Genomic DNA, 15,336 nt, shown 5'->3' with positions numbered 1-15,336 from the left:
CCGTGTAAGGTCTGGAACACCTCCTTCTGCAGGCTGCTGGGTACAACAGTCTGTAAAACAAGGTCACCTGGTGGGGGTCTGACTCTGCGACACAAAAGATCATCAATAAGAGTGAGTTTCGGAAACTCCCTCCAGTGCTGTCTAATTTCAGGTGACACTGCTTTCACGTCTGAGAATGGTGGCCTACAGTCAGTCAACAGCCAATTCTGGACTATTTTCAACTCGGGGTCAGCTTTTTGAGTCTGGATGAGAAACTGTCTGTCAATGTCCAGGGGGAAAGTGTCCATAGTCACAACTGCAACATTTGGTTTGGCAGACTGCGCAGGTGATGTTACATTCGTAGTGACTGAAAAAGTGGGGGCAGCCTCCGGCTAAATTTCCAGTCCTGTGGCTGAGGTGCATGAAGATAGCTCTACTGGGTCTGTTTGCGTGTGACTTGAAACACATCCCACCTGATTGGTTGCCACGACCGGGGTGGCATCTTCAGCTGTCTCAGGACGACGAGACATGGAGTCAGCATTTGCATGTTTTGTGCCTTGCCTATATTCAATTGTCCAGTCATAGGGATCAATTTCCAGAGCCCACCGGGCGCTGCGACCTGTAGGATCACAATCCAGAGCCATCGTCCTTAAGGAGAGAAGAGGTTTGTGGTCTGTGATGATGCGAAAAGGGTAACCTGTCAAATATTGACAAAAGTGCCTGATTGCCCATACAATAGCCCATAGTTCCCGGTCATATGTGGGCCACCGGGTCTCTGTTCTGTACAGCCATTTATAGCAGTAGACAGTGTGCGGGCAACTGAAATACCATCCATCTCCAGTTGCCTGGGTTCCAAATAGCCGCTGTAGCTGAGTGGTATGCCTAGACCGGCTATAGGGGGTAGTTGTGCAACTTTGCATCTTTTTTTTTAACCATCACCACAGGTGCTGCCCAGGGGCTGTGGCTGACCTCCACTATTCCTTTTTCCAACATCTCTTCCACGTGTGACTGAATCACTGTTTGCATCTTTGGGGAAGTGCGGTATGCAAGCTTCCTAACTGGAGGAGCTTGGTTTGTGAAGATTTTGTGTTTGACGATGTCTGTGTTACCAACGTCTGTACTGGTTTTACTGAATACATCCTGATAAGATGAGAGCAGGTTATGCAGGTCAGAACTCTCCACATCTGTCAGATTTCCACATTTAACATTAAAAGGTGGTTTGGTTGGCTGTGTAACATTAGGTGGGAGGCCAGGTGGTGTTGTTGGACAGGTAGATACCTTACATACAGGGACTGAATCCTGACTTATCTCAGTGTCAGATATAGGGGCAAACTGTCCCAGCTGCATACCTGAATACAGCACCATAGGTCCAAGTGTGGGGTTAATAATGCGTGCAACAGTACAGCCATTTATAGCAGTAGACAGTGTGCAGGCAACTGAAATACCATCCATCTCCAGTTGCCTGGGTTCCAAATAGCCGCTGTAGCTGAGTGGTATGCCTAGACCGGCTATAGGGGGGATTAGTGCAACTTTGCAGATGATTTCACAGGAGGGATGGTGGTGTTCTCTATTACTTGGGCAGTACAACTAGCAGGTGCTAATTCTAATATGAAGCCTTGGGTAACACTTCTGATCACCTGCACTTCATGTTGCAGAGTTTGAGACCCCAGCCTAAATGTGATGTCTACCATACCCAGTGTGTCCAGACCTTGGCCAGTTACAGTCTGGGACACGATGTACTCCTTGTTAAGAGGTCTTTTTGCTAATGAGGGGATTGACATTTTGGTGTGCTCACTGATAAATGAAATAGTGGCACCTGAATCTAGCATGATGTGCATATCTGTGCCCTCAACAATGCCATTCACATAGGAGGCTAAGTCTGTTCTGACAGTGGCCTCAGTGTTCTCTGATTCAATTAAGGGGATTGACATATCTGTACTACCACTAGGGGTCTGCGGTGCATTGATGTTGTCTGGTGTGTCAGTGAGGCAGACACCTGGGGCACCAGCTAGTGGCTAGGGGCTTGGGCTTCGACGGTGAGAGTCATAGTATGGTCTGCTGGGAGAGGGTTTTCTCCCTCTGTGTTCTTCATAAGGGCTAGAGGCCTGGTCTGAGTAACGTGGCTCTCTATAAGGCTGCCGATACCTGTCAGATTCCCTGTGGGTATACTCCTGATGGTGGCGAGCCGTCTGAAGGGAATAGCGTTCTGGAGATGGGCATATGAATACCTGGATGGGGAACGTCCATAGCCTGAGCTCCTTACATTTGTGGATCTCTCAGGGCTCCTCCCATATGGGGAGGGAGATCTTGGAGTGCGCATGTGCCTGTCATAGTGATGGATGTCATTGCGCCCCTCCAGTTTCAATTTCAGTGCAGCAAGATCCTGGCTTAAGTCTTTGACAGTAGCAGTGAGGTTTTGGACTATTTATCTTAGTTCAATGTTGGTTTCACTTGCAGAGTTTACTGACTGTACAATGCCCATGTCTCCGACGGCTACATTAGCTGAAGATGCTGGCATCATTAATTTAGCTGCTTGGCTGGCCCGTTCAGCTTGGGAGGCAACCTCTAACGCCTCAGTGAAAGTTTTCACCCCTCTTTCATGGCACTTGACCTGAAGCTCCTGATCCAGACCAGCGATGAAATGAGACATTTTCATATATTCTGAAGCATTATGTTCAAAATCAGGGAAAGCTTCTTTTACAAGCCTACATATATCTGCAGCATACACTTCCATAGCTTCATTGGGCAGTCTGTGACGAGCATTGGGGAAAGTCTGGAAAGATGCAATCACATCCTTTTGACCAAAAGCATTCTGCAAGTGCCTCTTTGTTTCCGTATAACAGACCTGGGTTTCCTGCGGCAGGTTATCCCATACAATGAACAGCTCCGGTGGTAGCCTAGTGGGTAGCTCAGCTGCTAACACAGTGTCCAGGTCCACACCACTGTCTTTATAGCGTGCAGCTTGCATTACTTCGTAGCAGCGAGCCCATAACTGGAACGACTCACGGCCATCGTTGAGAAAAGGTGGCGGCAGCAAAATGCCCCGCGGTGCTCCCTGTGTACTGCTGGGCGGCTGCACAATCTGCGCTGGAGCTCCCGTGGAGCTGGAGCTGGTGCTGGCACTCTGATGTCCAGCTGCGGCCGCCTCCTCGACAGACATGATGGATTACTCTTCCCCTCTTTGGGTGTTTACTGCAGCTTCCCGACGGAATCAGAGGACCGAAACGCGGTTTCTAATTTCACTGAAGCTATCAAAACACAAAAAACGCGATGGTAGTGACTAAACTAACTCACTGCTCTTCCGGCTAATATACGCTAGCAACGTTAGCCTATAGTTTCGGAGACTCACAAAACTTGAGTAGAATCCCAACGGCCGATTCTCCAGAGATTAATCCCACCGCTGCCACCAGTGTAAGCGACGTGGGTGCGGGTGTGTAAATGAAGGAGTCCAACAATGTACTGGGTTCTTACTCCAATCTTTTAGTAAGTCTCAACACAACAGGTGAACAGACCGCCATCCTTTTCCCTCCTCTCTTCTTCTCCTTCCTCTCCTCACCATCCCTCTTGTCCCACTTTCATCTTACATCAGTTTGAAAACTTTCCGTTGATCGATGTACGAGACACTAACGAAGCGAGTCCTGTGTGATGCTCAGAGTGAGTTCAGATAAATGTAAAGAATTATTTGAAGATACTGTTTCACTCGCGTCTTGAACTCCTGCATGGCACGGATTGATCGAACAAATGGACTCAGGCATGTAGGAAACATTAAATGGACTGGAGTAAAGGTGAGCGTAACTTGATGACAGATTCACGGGAGAGAGGCAAGATGCTCTCGAACCCTAGTGTAAGATAATGTGTATAATCCACTGCAGGGATGTTAAGTGCACTCATTTCACACTCCATTTCACACAACGCTGCCCCAGGAAGAATCTGTATGTATGATGACTCAGGAAATGCACAACATCACTCTTCTGGATCTTTTCTGTTGTTGTTTCCCTCCATTGTTAATAAAAATCCAATCGTTTTTCCACACTGTTTCAGAATTAATGATATGTCAGGAATATAATAAGGGCCCAAATCCGTGTTCTTTGTGAAATTCATACTCGTCAATGGAAGTCAATATTTAGAGGCAAATTACTTCAAAAGATGTATTACCGACATTAAAATGCTATTCGGAGGTCTAATTTCTACCTGTTGCTTTGCTCTAAATTTACAACCCTGATGCACAAAAAGTGAAACAGCCGAACCTCGAGAGATAATAGCGTCTGTTTGGATGTGATTACCTGTTACAAGGACAAACATTAAATTTACATCCATCAGCCTAAGAATGGGACATCCTCTCGCTGTCAGAGTACCTGTTATTACCTTTATTTTAGTAATTGGTTATCATCCTTTATTCTCCAACTGTAGGACTTCTAAAACTCAAGTTTGGTCTTACAAACTGCTATTTCTGGTATCAAGTAATCTGTCGTTGTTTATAAGCCTGTAGTAAGTAGCACAGTGCTCCTTAAAATACAGAATAAATGGTTTTCTTAAACTCCTCCTCATGTATCTATGAGCTTAAATATCACAAAGACTTTCACTGTCAACATATATAACCCTAAAAAACACTTCATTTTACAGGACTGGAAATTTTATTGTCAGAAGGTGGTAATTACCAGCAACATATTTGAAATGTATTTAAAATTACCTCCAAATTACCACAATAATTCCCTCAAAATGTATTGAAAATGACCCCAGCATGATTTAATAATAATATTCTGCTCTTTTCCAACAAGCACATAAATTGCTGGTAATTTCTTTGATTAGTTTCCAGGAAACTTCCAAGTAGTTTGTGTTTATCTCCTCAGCTCAGCAGGCCATTACATTGAAATCACGAGTTGTTGCAGCTTTAAGGAGCTCCATGTAAAAAGACTGCAGCTATTTATACACATTAATCACTTTTTTATTGTCCATATGTGGGCAGATTGTAACATGACGTGAATAATGAGACCTTCCTCGTCTCTTTCGGTTGCCTACACGAGCCTGTGGATGATTTGTTGATGTTGTTTGACGCTGCTGGACTGTGGATTTCTTTGTGAAGAACTCGGGTTGTAATTTTCGCAATAGTCCAAAGGATGTGAGTTTATGTACGTTCTCGAGTGGCTCGTCTCAGTGCCTTTTTCCGCTTGGCTAAGAGAGAGCTAACGTTAGTTGGTTTTGGAGTTACAGGCGACAAGGCTGTCAAACGATCGATCGCAGTTTGAGTCTGTGTTCCATCATTTGTAAGCGTCACACCACTGGATATTTTTAAGGAGAGCTGAGATGCTTGTGGCGACAAACCGGGCTGTTTTGAAGGAGACCTCGGGACATTTCCAACTGTGTGTTTGTGGTGATCAGGACCGGCTATTTTTCCCGGGAAGTCTGGTCATCTCCAGATGTTTTCGTGACACAGAAGCGAGAGTTTATAAGGAGACCTCAGGAAATTTCCAGCCATGTTCGTTGCAAGAAATACTGGATATTTTTCATGGAGAGGCGGGCCATCTCCAGCCATGTTTGTGGGGATATAAGCAAATGTTTTTGAGGAGACTCCATTCCAGCTGTTTGTGGAGACCAAAAATTGTATTTTTCAGCCAAACCACTTTGTTACCTCACCATAACCAAGTGAATTTTGTGCCTTAACCTAACCAGAGCATAACCACAGTGTTGTGACATGACAGAAATACAAAATTGAACCTAAACGAAACTTAGTTGCAACATCAAGAAACGTACAGCTTGAACTTATGTGGTTTTGCAGAAACGTACTTTGCTAACACACACGTCCTCAGAGACCCTTTAACGTCGTAGTTTCTGCTCAACTTGTGCAGGTCAATAAATCAAAGCACATTATTTTAATACACTTCACTTAAGTGTCCTGCTAAGGGGAAGTTAGACGGGAAGTAGTAGGAAATTAACTTGGCGTGATCAGCAGATGTTAACCAGAAAACTTGTTGGAAATTGAGCTGCAATGACTCACTTCGATTCAGTGGCCTGTTGAGGGGAAATTGGAGAGAAACCCGTTGGAAATCAAAACGGCACCATTAGCAGAAGTTAAGCAGAAACCAGTGGGAAGTTTCCTTGAAATGAATTACAGAAATTACCTGCTATTTAGGAACTGCTTGTTGGAAAATAGCAGAATATTATCATGAAACCATGTTGGAGGCATTTTCAATAAATATTGTGGTAATCCGGTGGTAATTTCAAAGAAATTTCAAATATGTCGCTTGGTAATTACCACCTGCTAACCATGAAACCTGCAGACCTGTAAAATGAAGTGTTACCTCAGAGGGACATGCCGTCCATTAATGATATGTTTTCCCGTAACCCTGACATACCACCAAGAATTTAATGGATGCTTCTGGATGAACAGGAAGGAAAATAAATCTGTAAGTGTGCTAATGCAACATGAGGGCACAAACTAGGGCAGGGGTTTTTTATTTACTCATGTATTTATACGCTCGTTTATGTCTTCTTTTAGATTAAGTGACCTGTTTTTCATTTTAAAGAGAGAGGGGGGGGAAGAAAGAAGAAAAAACCTGAGCGTGCTGTGTTTGTAGTGTAGCCATGTTTCTCATTTCCCCCGTCTTTACTATGGGATTGTTTGGAAAACCTCCCCAGCGAGCAGATGGCGTCTGCCGGGAGGAGACTGAAGCTGGAACCTGGGCTCTATACGCTGCACACACACACACACACACACACACACATATCTCCATTTCCAGCACAAGCCTTTGTAAAAAAAAAAAAAAAAGGGGGAACAACGGAGGTCTGTTGGGAATTTCTCCACAGGTCTGTTTTGGGAAACAGTGCACATGTTTGTTTATTGCAGACTTGCTAGTGTAAGAGATGTGGATACTGGAGAGCAGGCATCAAGCCTCCCCTCCTCCGCTGGAATGATTCCAGTCACTTTGATCGTTCATCATTTGAATGTGATGTCTTATAGGACCCCTATAGCAACAGGGCGAAATAAAGAAGAAGCATTTGTATTCCACGGTGTGCCGGCGCGTCCTCATGTATTATGAAGCACAGAATGAGGCAATGCTACAGTCTCTCCTCACAGCTGCTTACACTCTGGCCCGTGACGTATTAACAAGAACTTAGCAGCAGGCAAACCAGGGGTCTTACGCTGAGTCTGCACTTGCTAAACTAACTCAGAGGACAAGATAAGCCAGGCAAAGCTGGGAAAAGTAAATCTAAGGCTGTTTGAATAAGCCCTGCTGCACCTCGCTGCCAGCTACCAGTATTCCTCCCAATCTCTCTCTGGGGGAGATTTCTTAAGCATGCTTTGTAGCCAGATCCAGGTAGGCTATCAGTCACTGCAGTTGTGAAGAACATGCCAACAAGAATAACCCAACGTAAGACATAAAATCTATCTCGTGGGAGAGCTCAGAGGCTGGCCGAGATTGAATTAAAATTTCTCTTTTGCTGAGTCAGACTCTTTAGATAATTACCCACTGATATGAGGAACATTTCCCCTCTTGGCTGTAAGTTCAGAGGGAAATGCAGACAATGGCATACTTGGCTGCAATCATAGCACCCCACCTCCTCCTCCTCTTCCTCCTCCTCCTCCTCTCCTCATCATCATGAATTGAAGCCATGAGAGTAAGATAGCACAAAGCTAATCTCTGGCCCCACAAAAGAAAAAAAAAAAAAAGGCCAGAGGGAGCAGCCTGGAAGAGAAGCAGCAGTGTTGATACCAAGGCTGCTTTGTGTGTCAGGTACCTTGTGCTTGACCACCGCCTCTGGTCATGTTTCATATGCCAGCATGCATGCAAAGCAAGGGCGTCATACACATACTCCTGTCAACACAATAACAAGCATGCACGCCCAAGTAACCCATTAAAGTTTTGCTCAGGGGTACAACAGCAGCAGTCTCACATCAGCAGCTCTACCACTGCCTCCAATCTGGCTTCCACTGCCAGGAGGCTGCACATCTGCACAGCACAGTGACTGACAATCGATGGTTCACACACCGTTCACTCCCCAACACACACACTTACAAGACACCACCCAGCCGGGGTGCTCCCCACCCCCCTCCCCTCCAACCCTACGTGACTCAACTTGTTTCAGGGCTGAGGGGGGGGAGACACGGGGATGAGAGGAGAGAGAGGTGGAGATGAGATAAATCTGTGGGAGCTGGTGATGAAGAAGGAAAAGAAGAAGAAGAAGAGGCTGGTTCTTTTTTTTTTTTTAATTCTTTCTTCTTTTGCAAAGATGTCCCCACGGTCCGATCCGTGCTTACAAAAACTGTCACTATAACTACACGTCAACCCCCCCCTGTGGCTCCAGCAGTTTGGATATTGAGTCATTCTTTTATCATATTTCGTGAGACTTCGGGCGCCTCTGCAGCGCAGCACGGGAGGCACACAGCTCCACGCAAAAAACGCAGCGCCTTAACGCGTAAATACAACCAATGCACCTCCGGTCCTGGGCGTTGCACTGCGCGTTACAGGCGATGCACTTTTCAAAACTGTCCTAACATTATGAGTCATTGATTGGTTGATGCAAAAATGATACTAATAATGATAATAAAAATGCAGATTTGCATCAATGTGGGTATCTTTCCGTTTCCCCGCCTTGGCACTTAAGTAAATTTAAGTCACGATGTTTTTTTTTTTCCTCTCCTCTCCAAACAATTGATTGCCGTGGATGACCCATTTTTTTTTTGCAGCCTGGGTGGCTGTACTTACCCCTCTCTCCTACCCGCGAAGGATCCTCTCATAAGAAGTGACCCATATCCAAAGCAAAACCGCGTCTCGTTGAGTCCATCAAGCTGTGAACGGAGGGTTGTCCCCAACATCTAAACACTGTTATAGTATCCAAAGGGAATCCGCACGCGTTTCGAGGCTGCGTCGATCCAACGAGACCATTGCGAGCGCCGTCCGCGAGAAAAGTGGTGCTGGAAAGAAAAAGAAGAAGAAGAAAAAAGTCTCAAGTCCCCAACTTTAGGGCTCCTCTCTGTGCAGACTGTGGGGGATAGATGTCCGCGTCCGGCAGGGCCACTCGCTCACACATTACACGGCTCCCTGCGATGAGAGGATCAGATTTGAACGGGATAATAGAGCGGAGCGGCGCACATCCCGCACCCGAGGCGTGAGCACTTTCCAGCTGATAGACGGGGAGAGAGTGTATGCGCCCCGTGCACTGGATGTGATTGATGTTAAATGCATCGCAGCACACACACACACATTTACGCACACACACACACACACACACACACACCGCCTTTATCAGGGAAGAAATGCAGCATCAATGCATGTGGGGGGAGAAAAAGGTGTGAATGCCAGATTACAGCACGTTAGATGAAGCCTTTTGCAGCCATTTGTTTAAAAGACAGACTTCAGTGTCAGGGTCTGGAAATCACACTGCATGTCTCTTTTTTAAAAATGGAAATGGAAATCTCACTATTTAAGGCAGTTAATGGGTGTTTTTGGGGACTTGCAAGACAAGGTGGAACTAAAATTATGCTCCTAAATCCACTCAGTCCTCACAGGATCACGCTGACAGCAGGCAGACGTGGTGTGATTGTTGGAAATATGACGCTTCTGGCTCCTCGACTCTTACAGGTGCTGTTGCGCAGCCTTTGCAGTGCGTATAGGATGCTGTGCGTAGATATTGACGAGCACATCAAGTCCAATCACCGAGTGCAAGAACTCAATCTTATTTTGTGTGTGTGTGTGTGTGTGTGTGTGTGTGTGTGTCACAGACGGACGGCACTCTGCAGCAGAGTACATGAAATCATGTCCAAGGGCATGCCTGTAAATGTCCGACATTCTTCAGCCAAAAAAGCGAGAAATTAGTTTTAAACCAGGCATGGAGTGTTATTATTTGAGACTCTCATGCGATTGATGGATCAATCTTTTGGCTATTAACCTTCACAAAGTCTACAAAGTGTGTTGCAAAGAAGAGGAAGAGGAAGAAGAAGAAGAATCTCCTCATCAATCAGGTTGAACTGTGGCATCGGTGCAACCTCCAGTCCTGCATGAGGAGGAGGAGGAGGAGGAGGAGGGATTGATTAATTTTCCATGATGTCCAATAGACGCCTCGTGCTGATAATACCGCCTTTGCTTCCTGCATATGCGCAGCTGCTCGCTCTTTCTGCCTTCCTGATCACAGGACCAAGTGGTGTGTGGAGGCTTTCACAGGTCTGAGTGGGTCACACCTGTGGAGTGTTGGACCGACTCCACCACATCAATGGAAAGTGGATGAGTGTGTGTGTGGGGAGAGAAATGAGGGGGGTGGAGGGGGTCCTTGGAGGGTGTGTGCCCTGTCTCTGTGGGCCTTGGAGGCAGCTGAGCCTCTGAATATTCATCCCCACCTCTGCTGGAGCAAATTCCAGCTACACGACTAGACTGACTGGCAGTCTTGTGGGCTGTCAGGGGACTGTATAAACCGTGCAACAACAAAAAAAAAAACCAAAAAAAATGAATTCAGATCTCACTTGTGCATATTATTGAACAGAGTGTTTTACATCTCTTTATTACCCTACAAAGCATCGACGCTCTCCCATCTGTCAGCTCCTCAAACCACTGTTCTATTTCTGTTTAGCACAGTTAGCATAATAAGTGAATTATTTAGCTGTGCAGAAAAGATGCAAAAGTTATTTCTACCAGGGGACCCATTTCCACTCCTGCTTTGCTTTTTTTCTGCAGCAGGGCACTGGGAGACGGTGACGGTCTTGTTGAACGTGTCTGCTGTGAGGATAACATGTTACGCCGCTGAGTCCTCCCCGTCCCTCTGTGCAAGGCGAACTCCGGAGATTACTTGTTTCAATTAGCTATGGGGCGGAGAGAATTTAAGCCATGTTAATTCCGGTGACTAGTGAAAATCCCAGTGAAAAAGACTAGCCACTGAGGCATAATCGCCTGCCCCCAGACGTCTCTCATTTCATGGATACATTAGGGGAATTACTCAAAATGCAAATGCCGAGGTCACGAGATTTTCGCTTTGTTGATGGGATTCATTAGAGCTCCCGCAGAACTTGTATGATTTAGAGTGACCCCACTGCTTATGACAGCTCGGACCTGTTTTTGGTTGTTTTGTCCACTCACTCATTCCCCTACAAAGAGCCCGTGTGCCTCTTTTTTTCCGACCCAATCTACAGAATAAATGTTGGAACCGTACGTTTCTGCGAAACCACAGATAAGTTAGGACTTTGAGTTTCTTTATGTTGTGGCTCTCCGTTTGGTTACGTATTAGGTTTAGGCACAAAAAAACACTTGGTTGTGGTTAGGAAAACATCCTGGTTTGGCTTAAAATACCTCTTTTGGTCGCTACGATCAGGGCTGGAAATGCCCCGAGGTCTCCTTCAAAACACTTGCTTCTGTTGCCACAAACACGGTTGGCGGTGGCCTGATTTCCTGTGAAAAATACCTGGTTTTGGTCTCCACAGATAGAAATGTCCCGAGGTCTCCTTTAAAACACCTGGTTTTGTCACCAAATTCATGGCTGGAATACGTCCCAAGGTCTCCTTCGGAACACCTTGTGTTGGTCGCCACAGCTGGAAATGTGCCAAGGTCTCCTTAAAAAAACGTGCTTCTGTCACCACAAACGCAGCTGGAGATAGCCCAAGGTCTTCTTCAAAATACCCAGTTTTGTCACCACGAACATGGCTCGAAATGTCCTGAGGTCTTCTTAAAAACACCTGGATTTGTCACCACAAACATGGCTGGAGATGGCTGGACTCTGGCTTGCCAGCCTCGTCACCTGTAACTCCACCACCATCTGCACCTCCTGATATGGGAGTCAGGTAATAAACAAGTAACGTGGAGGTGATATAACTGCAAAAATGTAATCCTTGCGACTGGGCTGCTTATTCAAGACTTTACTATAAAAGTCCTCCTTTGCTAAACAAATGTTGAATCAAACTGATGGAGGAAGATTTAAAGAGCTGAAGAATAACAATGATGATAAGTGGAAGAAGAAGACAGCGGAGGAGGGGGGCACATGGAAATCCCTCTGTCTGAAATAAACTATAATCTAATGGTTGTGACAAAATATGATGTTCGTGTCTCGCATCTTTTCATCAGTGTGTCATCTTTTTATTGAACTCTGGGGGTACACAGACTATCTGCTGACATTTGATTATATAAAATTGAGCTTGTGACTGTCTAAAAACGCCCACAAGTTGGTAGACACAGAAATGAGTCAGTTTGTCACCGTCTGTTTGAAGCAATATCGTGCAAAGATGAAACGGGTCAGCCAGGGCAGAGAGAGATTGGCCATATGCTCCACGTGTGAGTGATATATTTGTTTGAGACGCTGGCCGGCTGACAGTTGTCACAGGTGTGACCTTTGAACTCCTTTATATAAGGGGCTGGCTACAGTGCAGATTACATCTGAGGTACAGAGTGTGCACAAGGGAAAACTGGACCTACAGCGTTCTGTTAAACACAAACTATTACGTTAACGCCTTTTCCTCAGAGTTCAGAAGTCGTCGTGTGAACAAAAGAAAGTGTCGCTAATAAAAGTGATCACAAAAACCAGTATAAAGAGGTTTTTATTTATGACGTTTCTTTTTGTCGCTGTATAGAACAAGCAGCCTGATATCATGTTTGCATTAAGTTTAGCCACTGAAATACGCTGCGTATGCCTGGATTCCCTCTGGCACAGCCCAAAGACATGCAGGTTAATTGGTTACGTTAAAATGCCCGTAGCCACGTGAATGTGAGTGTTTGTCCCTGTATGTCAGCCCAGTGATGAACTGGAGACCTGTCCAAGGTGTACCCCCTCGCCCAATGTCAGCTGGGATTGGCTCCAGCTCCCCCGCGACCCTGCACAAGAACAAGCACTCATAATGGATAATGGATGGATGGATTTTTGTCTCAGAAATTGTGATTGGCATTTTTCATAGTTTTTTGATGTTTTCTACACCAAACTATGGAGAAAATAACTGGCACTTTAGAGAGACCATCACATGATGGGATCACACCAGCCTTAACTCCCAACAACAAGTTCTGACTGGGGGTGTCGCTGATAACTGGTACTGACTCTATTTATACAAATTATATTGAAATATCCATAATGTGTCAATAAAGAAGACTATGATAATAGTGTTTAAATAATCCAGCTGCTTTAAATTGTTTCTGTTTCTTTCTGTTGTCGCTGTCTTATAGTAGGTGGCGGGAATGCGCTTTAACACTGATTGCCAACTGCCACCTAACAGAGAAGAAGAGCAAAAAGCGCAGTAACAGTTAACTGTTAACTAGCAAAAACTAACAAAACACACAATAATAAATTTTTTTATTTATTTATATATATATATATAAATATCATGTTATCGTGAATCCTTTTGGCTGCAATGATCGTCCAGTGAAACTCAGATATCGTGACAGCCCTCGTTCTAGTCATTACAACATTATTGCATGAGCACTCGGTACTGATGGGCCGGATCAGACTTATCCTCCGTAAAGTTTCGTGACTGCATCAAAACAAATGTAGACCGGGGGTGTAAAGTGAGGGGGGCCATCCCTCTACTTCTGGCCTCCTTGCTCGCACCACAGCCATCTTCAAGATCCACCTTCATTTTTATCTCAACTACACACCTGTGAAGTCTTGTGACTACATCTCACATGGTTGTCAGCCACAGGCCGACGGACATAAAAACACCTGCCAAGATCCTCAGAAATGATTCTGTGGATCGTTCCCGCTACAAAGGTTGTCTCCAGGAACACATTTTGCCTTGACGACACACACAGACTCACTAGGTGAAAAAATTACTAGCCGGCTGGTAATAAAAAATGATTATTATCGGCATTGAAATCGCTGCTGATAATGAAGAACTGCAAAATAGTTTTAAAAAGTTTATTTATGACAAATGTCTATCCAGTAAATCATTTGTGTGTGTGTGTGTGTGTGTGTGTGTGTGTGTGTGTGTGTGTGTGTGGAGGGACAGAGTTATGTTGAATTTTGGCATTCAGAGATGATAGAAAAGTCTGCTTCTAGTGGGAAGCCACAATCACAAAAAAAAGGGCATTAAAGCACATTATGTGGATGTTATACGTACCTTTGATCTAAAAATATCAATCCTCTGTGGGTGTCTGCTGAGTAGACTGAAAGCAGTCCACATTTTCTCACTAAAACCTCATGTGTGCTTTTTATTTTACCATTTCTGAAATGATGCAGACATAAACTAAGGAAAAAACTAATTATTTTCATGGAACAGTTTCCTGATTTAGCGTGACGGATGTTTGTGCAGTTATAAGCCTGATACTGGAAACACAGAAGGGAAATAAAAATAAGGTATTCTGTACAGCAACAAGTATATTATGCACCTATTGTGTATCACTGCTTATATTTCACCGATTACATATTCTATAAATACACTGTTTACATGATCTTTTTGCTCTCAAGCCATTAAATAACAGGTTGTTGTTGAATTGTTGAATGTCACTGGAAATATGAGTTTGAGCCGGTTGTTACTGGCATGACAGCAGCCCCTGGTGGTTATGACATTTAACTTCCTGAGATGTTAAATGGTTTGCTATGTGAGGTAGGTGTTTGAGCCTTTTACAGCACTTTACATCAAAACATAACATAGTTTTTCACATCAGACTTCAATCTTAGCCTTTTATTAAAAAAACAACACAGCAGAGAAAAGTGACGACACATATTTATTAATGGATAAAGTATAATCACAGTGATTTATGTGATAATTACACATCTAAAGCAGATTTTCTCAACTGAAAGGATGGATTTGAAGTGCTTTTTTCACAGTATTCAATGCAACTGATTTTGTGTAATAATATATATTAGAAACTGTTGATTTTAGATGATGTCTGCTTGCAGGCACCTCTTAACAAAAAGAAACCATACGCGCAGAGAGAGGGGCAGTGTCACTTTAAGCCGAGACAACCACAACATCGTAAATTGCTTCTCTTATGTGTGCAGCCGAGCACAATCTATTCTGGCCTTGGGCAGAACAACACAATCTCCTGCTTATTTAGTCATTAACGTGCATATTTACCTGGAGAAAAAAAGGTGCTCGAAAGGTTAATGTTGCCAATATCTTTTTAGTCTTCGATTAACCAAACCTCAGCCGCTGCATAGCCTTTGGTTGTGTGTCATACATCTTCACAGGGATTGCCGTATTAAGAGACATAGCACTCAAGCTAAACTAAATTCACCTGCTCATTTGCTGTTGCCACAGTGAAGCTCTGGGTGTGACTTCTCTGTCTGGCTGCTACTAAAGTGGACGAAATGAATAGATTATGTCCATTTAAAAGTCAGACTCCTGTTCTTTTCTAAATATTGACTGGGTTGCACCAGCTAATCATGAATCCATCAATAAGTTTGAGTGGGAGGTCTCTCCTGAATAGACAACGAGCTAATTTGAAAGTAGTG

At 44.5% G+C, this 15,336-nt stretch overlaps 1 protein-coding gene across 1 annotated transcript in view; it reads right to left on the bottom strand.

Moving 5' to 3' along the window:
- The window catches only part of LOC311254554 (metabotropic glutamate receptor 4-like), a 194,667-nt gene extending 185,549 nt beyond the window's left edge, over nt 1-9,118 (bottom strand). The window contains exon 1 of the mRNA XM_084348389.1: nt 8,685-9,118. The gene's annotated coding sequence lies outside the window, so the exon portion shown is untranslated. The remainder of the gene's footprint in view (nt 1-8,684) is intronic.
- Between the last annotated feature and the right edge of the window lie 6,218 nt (nt 9,119-15,336).

This window comes from Pagrus pagrus (genome assembly GCF_965226575.1).
Source record: "Pagrus pagrus genome assembly, chromosome: 3".
Classification (NCBI taxonomy): Eukaryota; Metazoa; Chordata; class Actinopteri; order Spariformes; family Sparidae; genus Pagrus; species Pagrus pagrus.
Note: the sequence above shows the minus strand (reverse complement) of the source record. Positions and strands in the feature narration are given on the sequence as shown.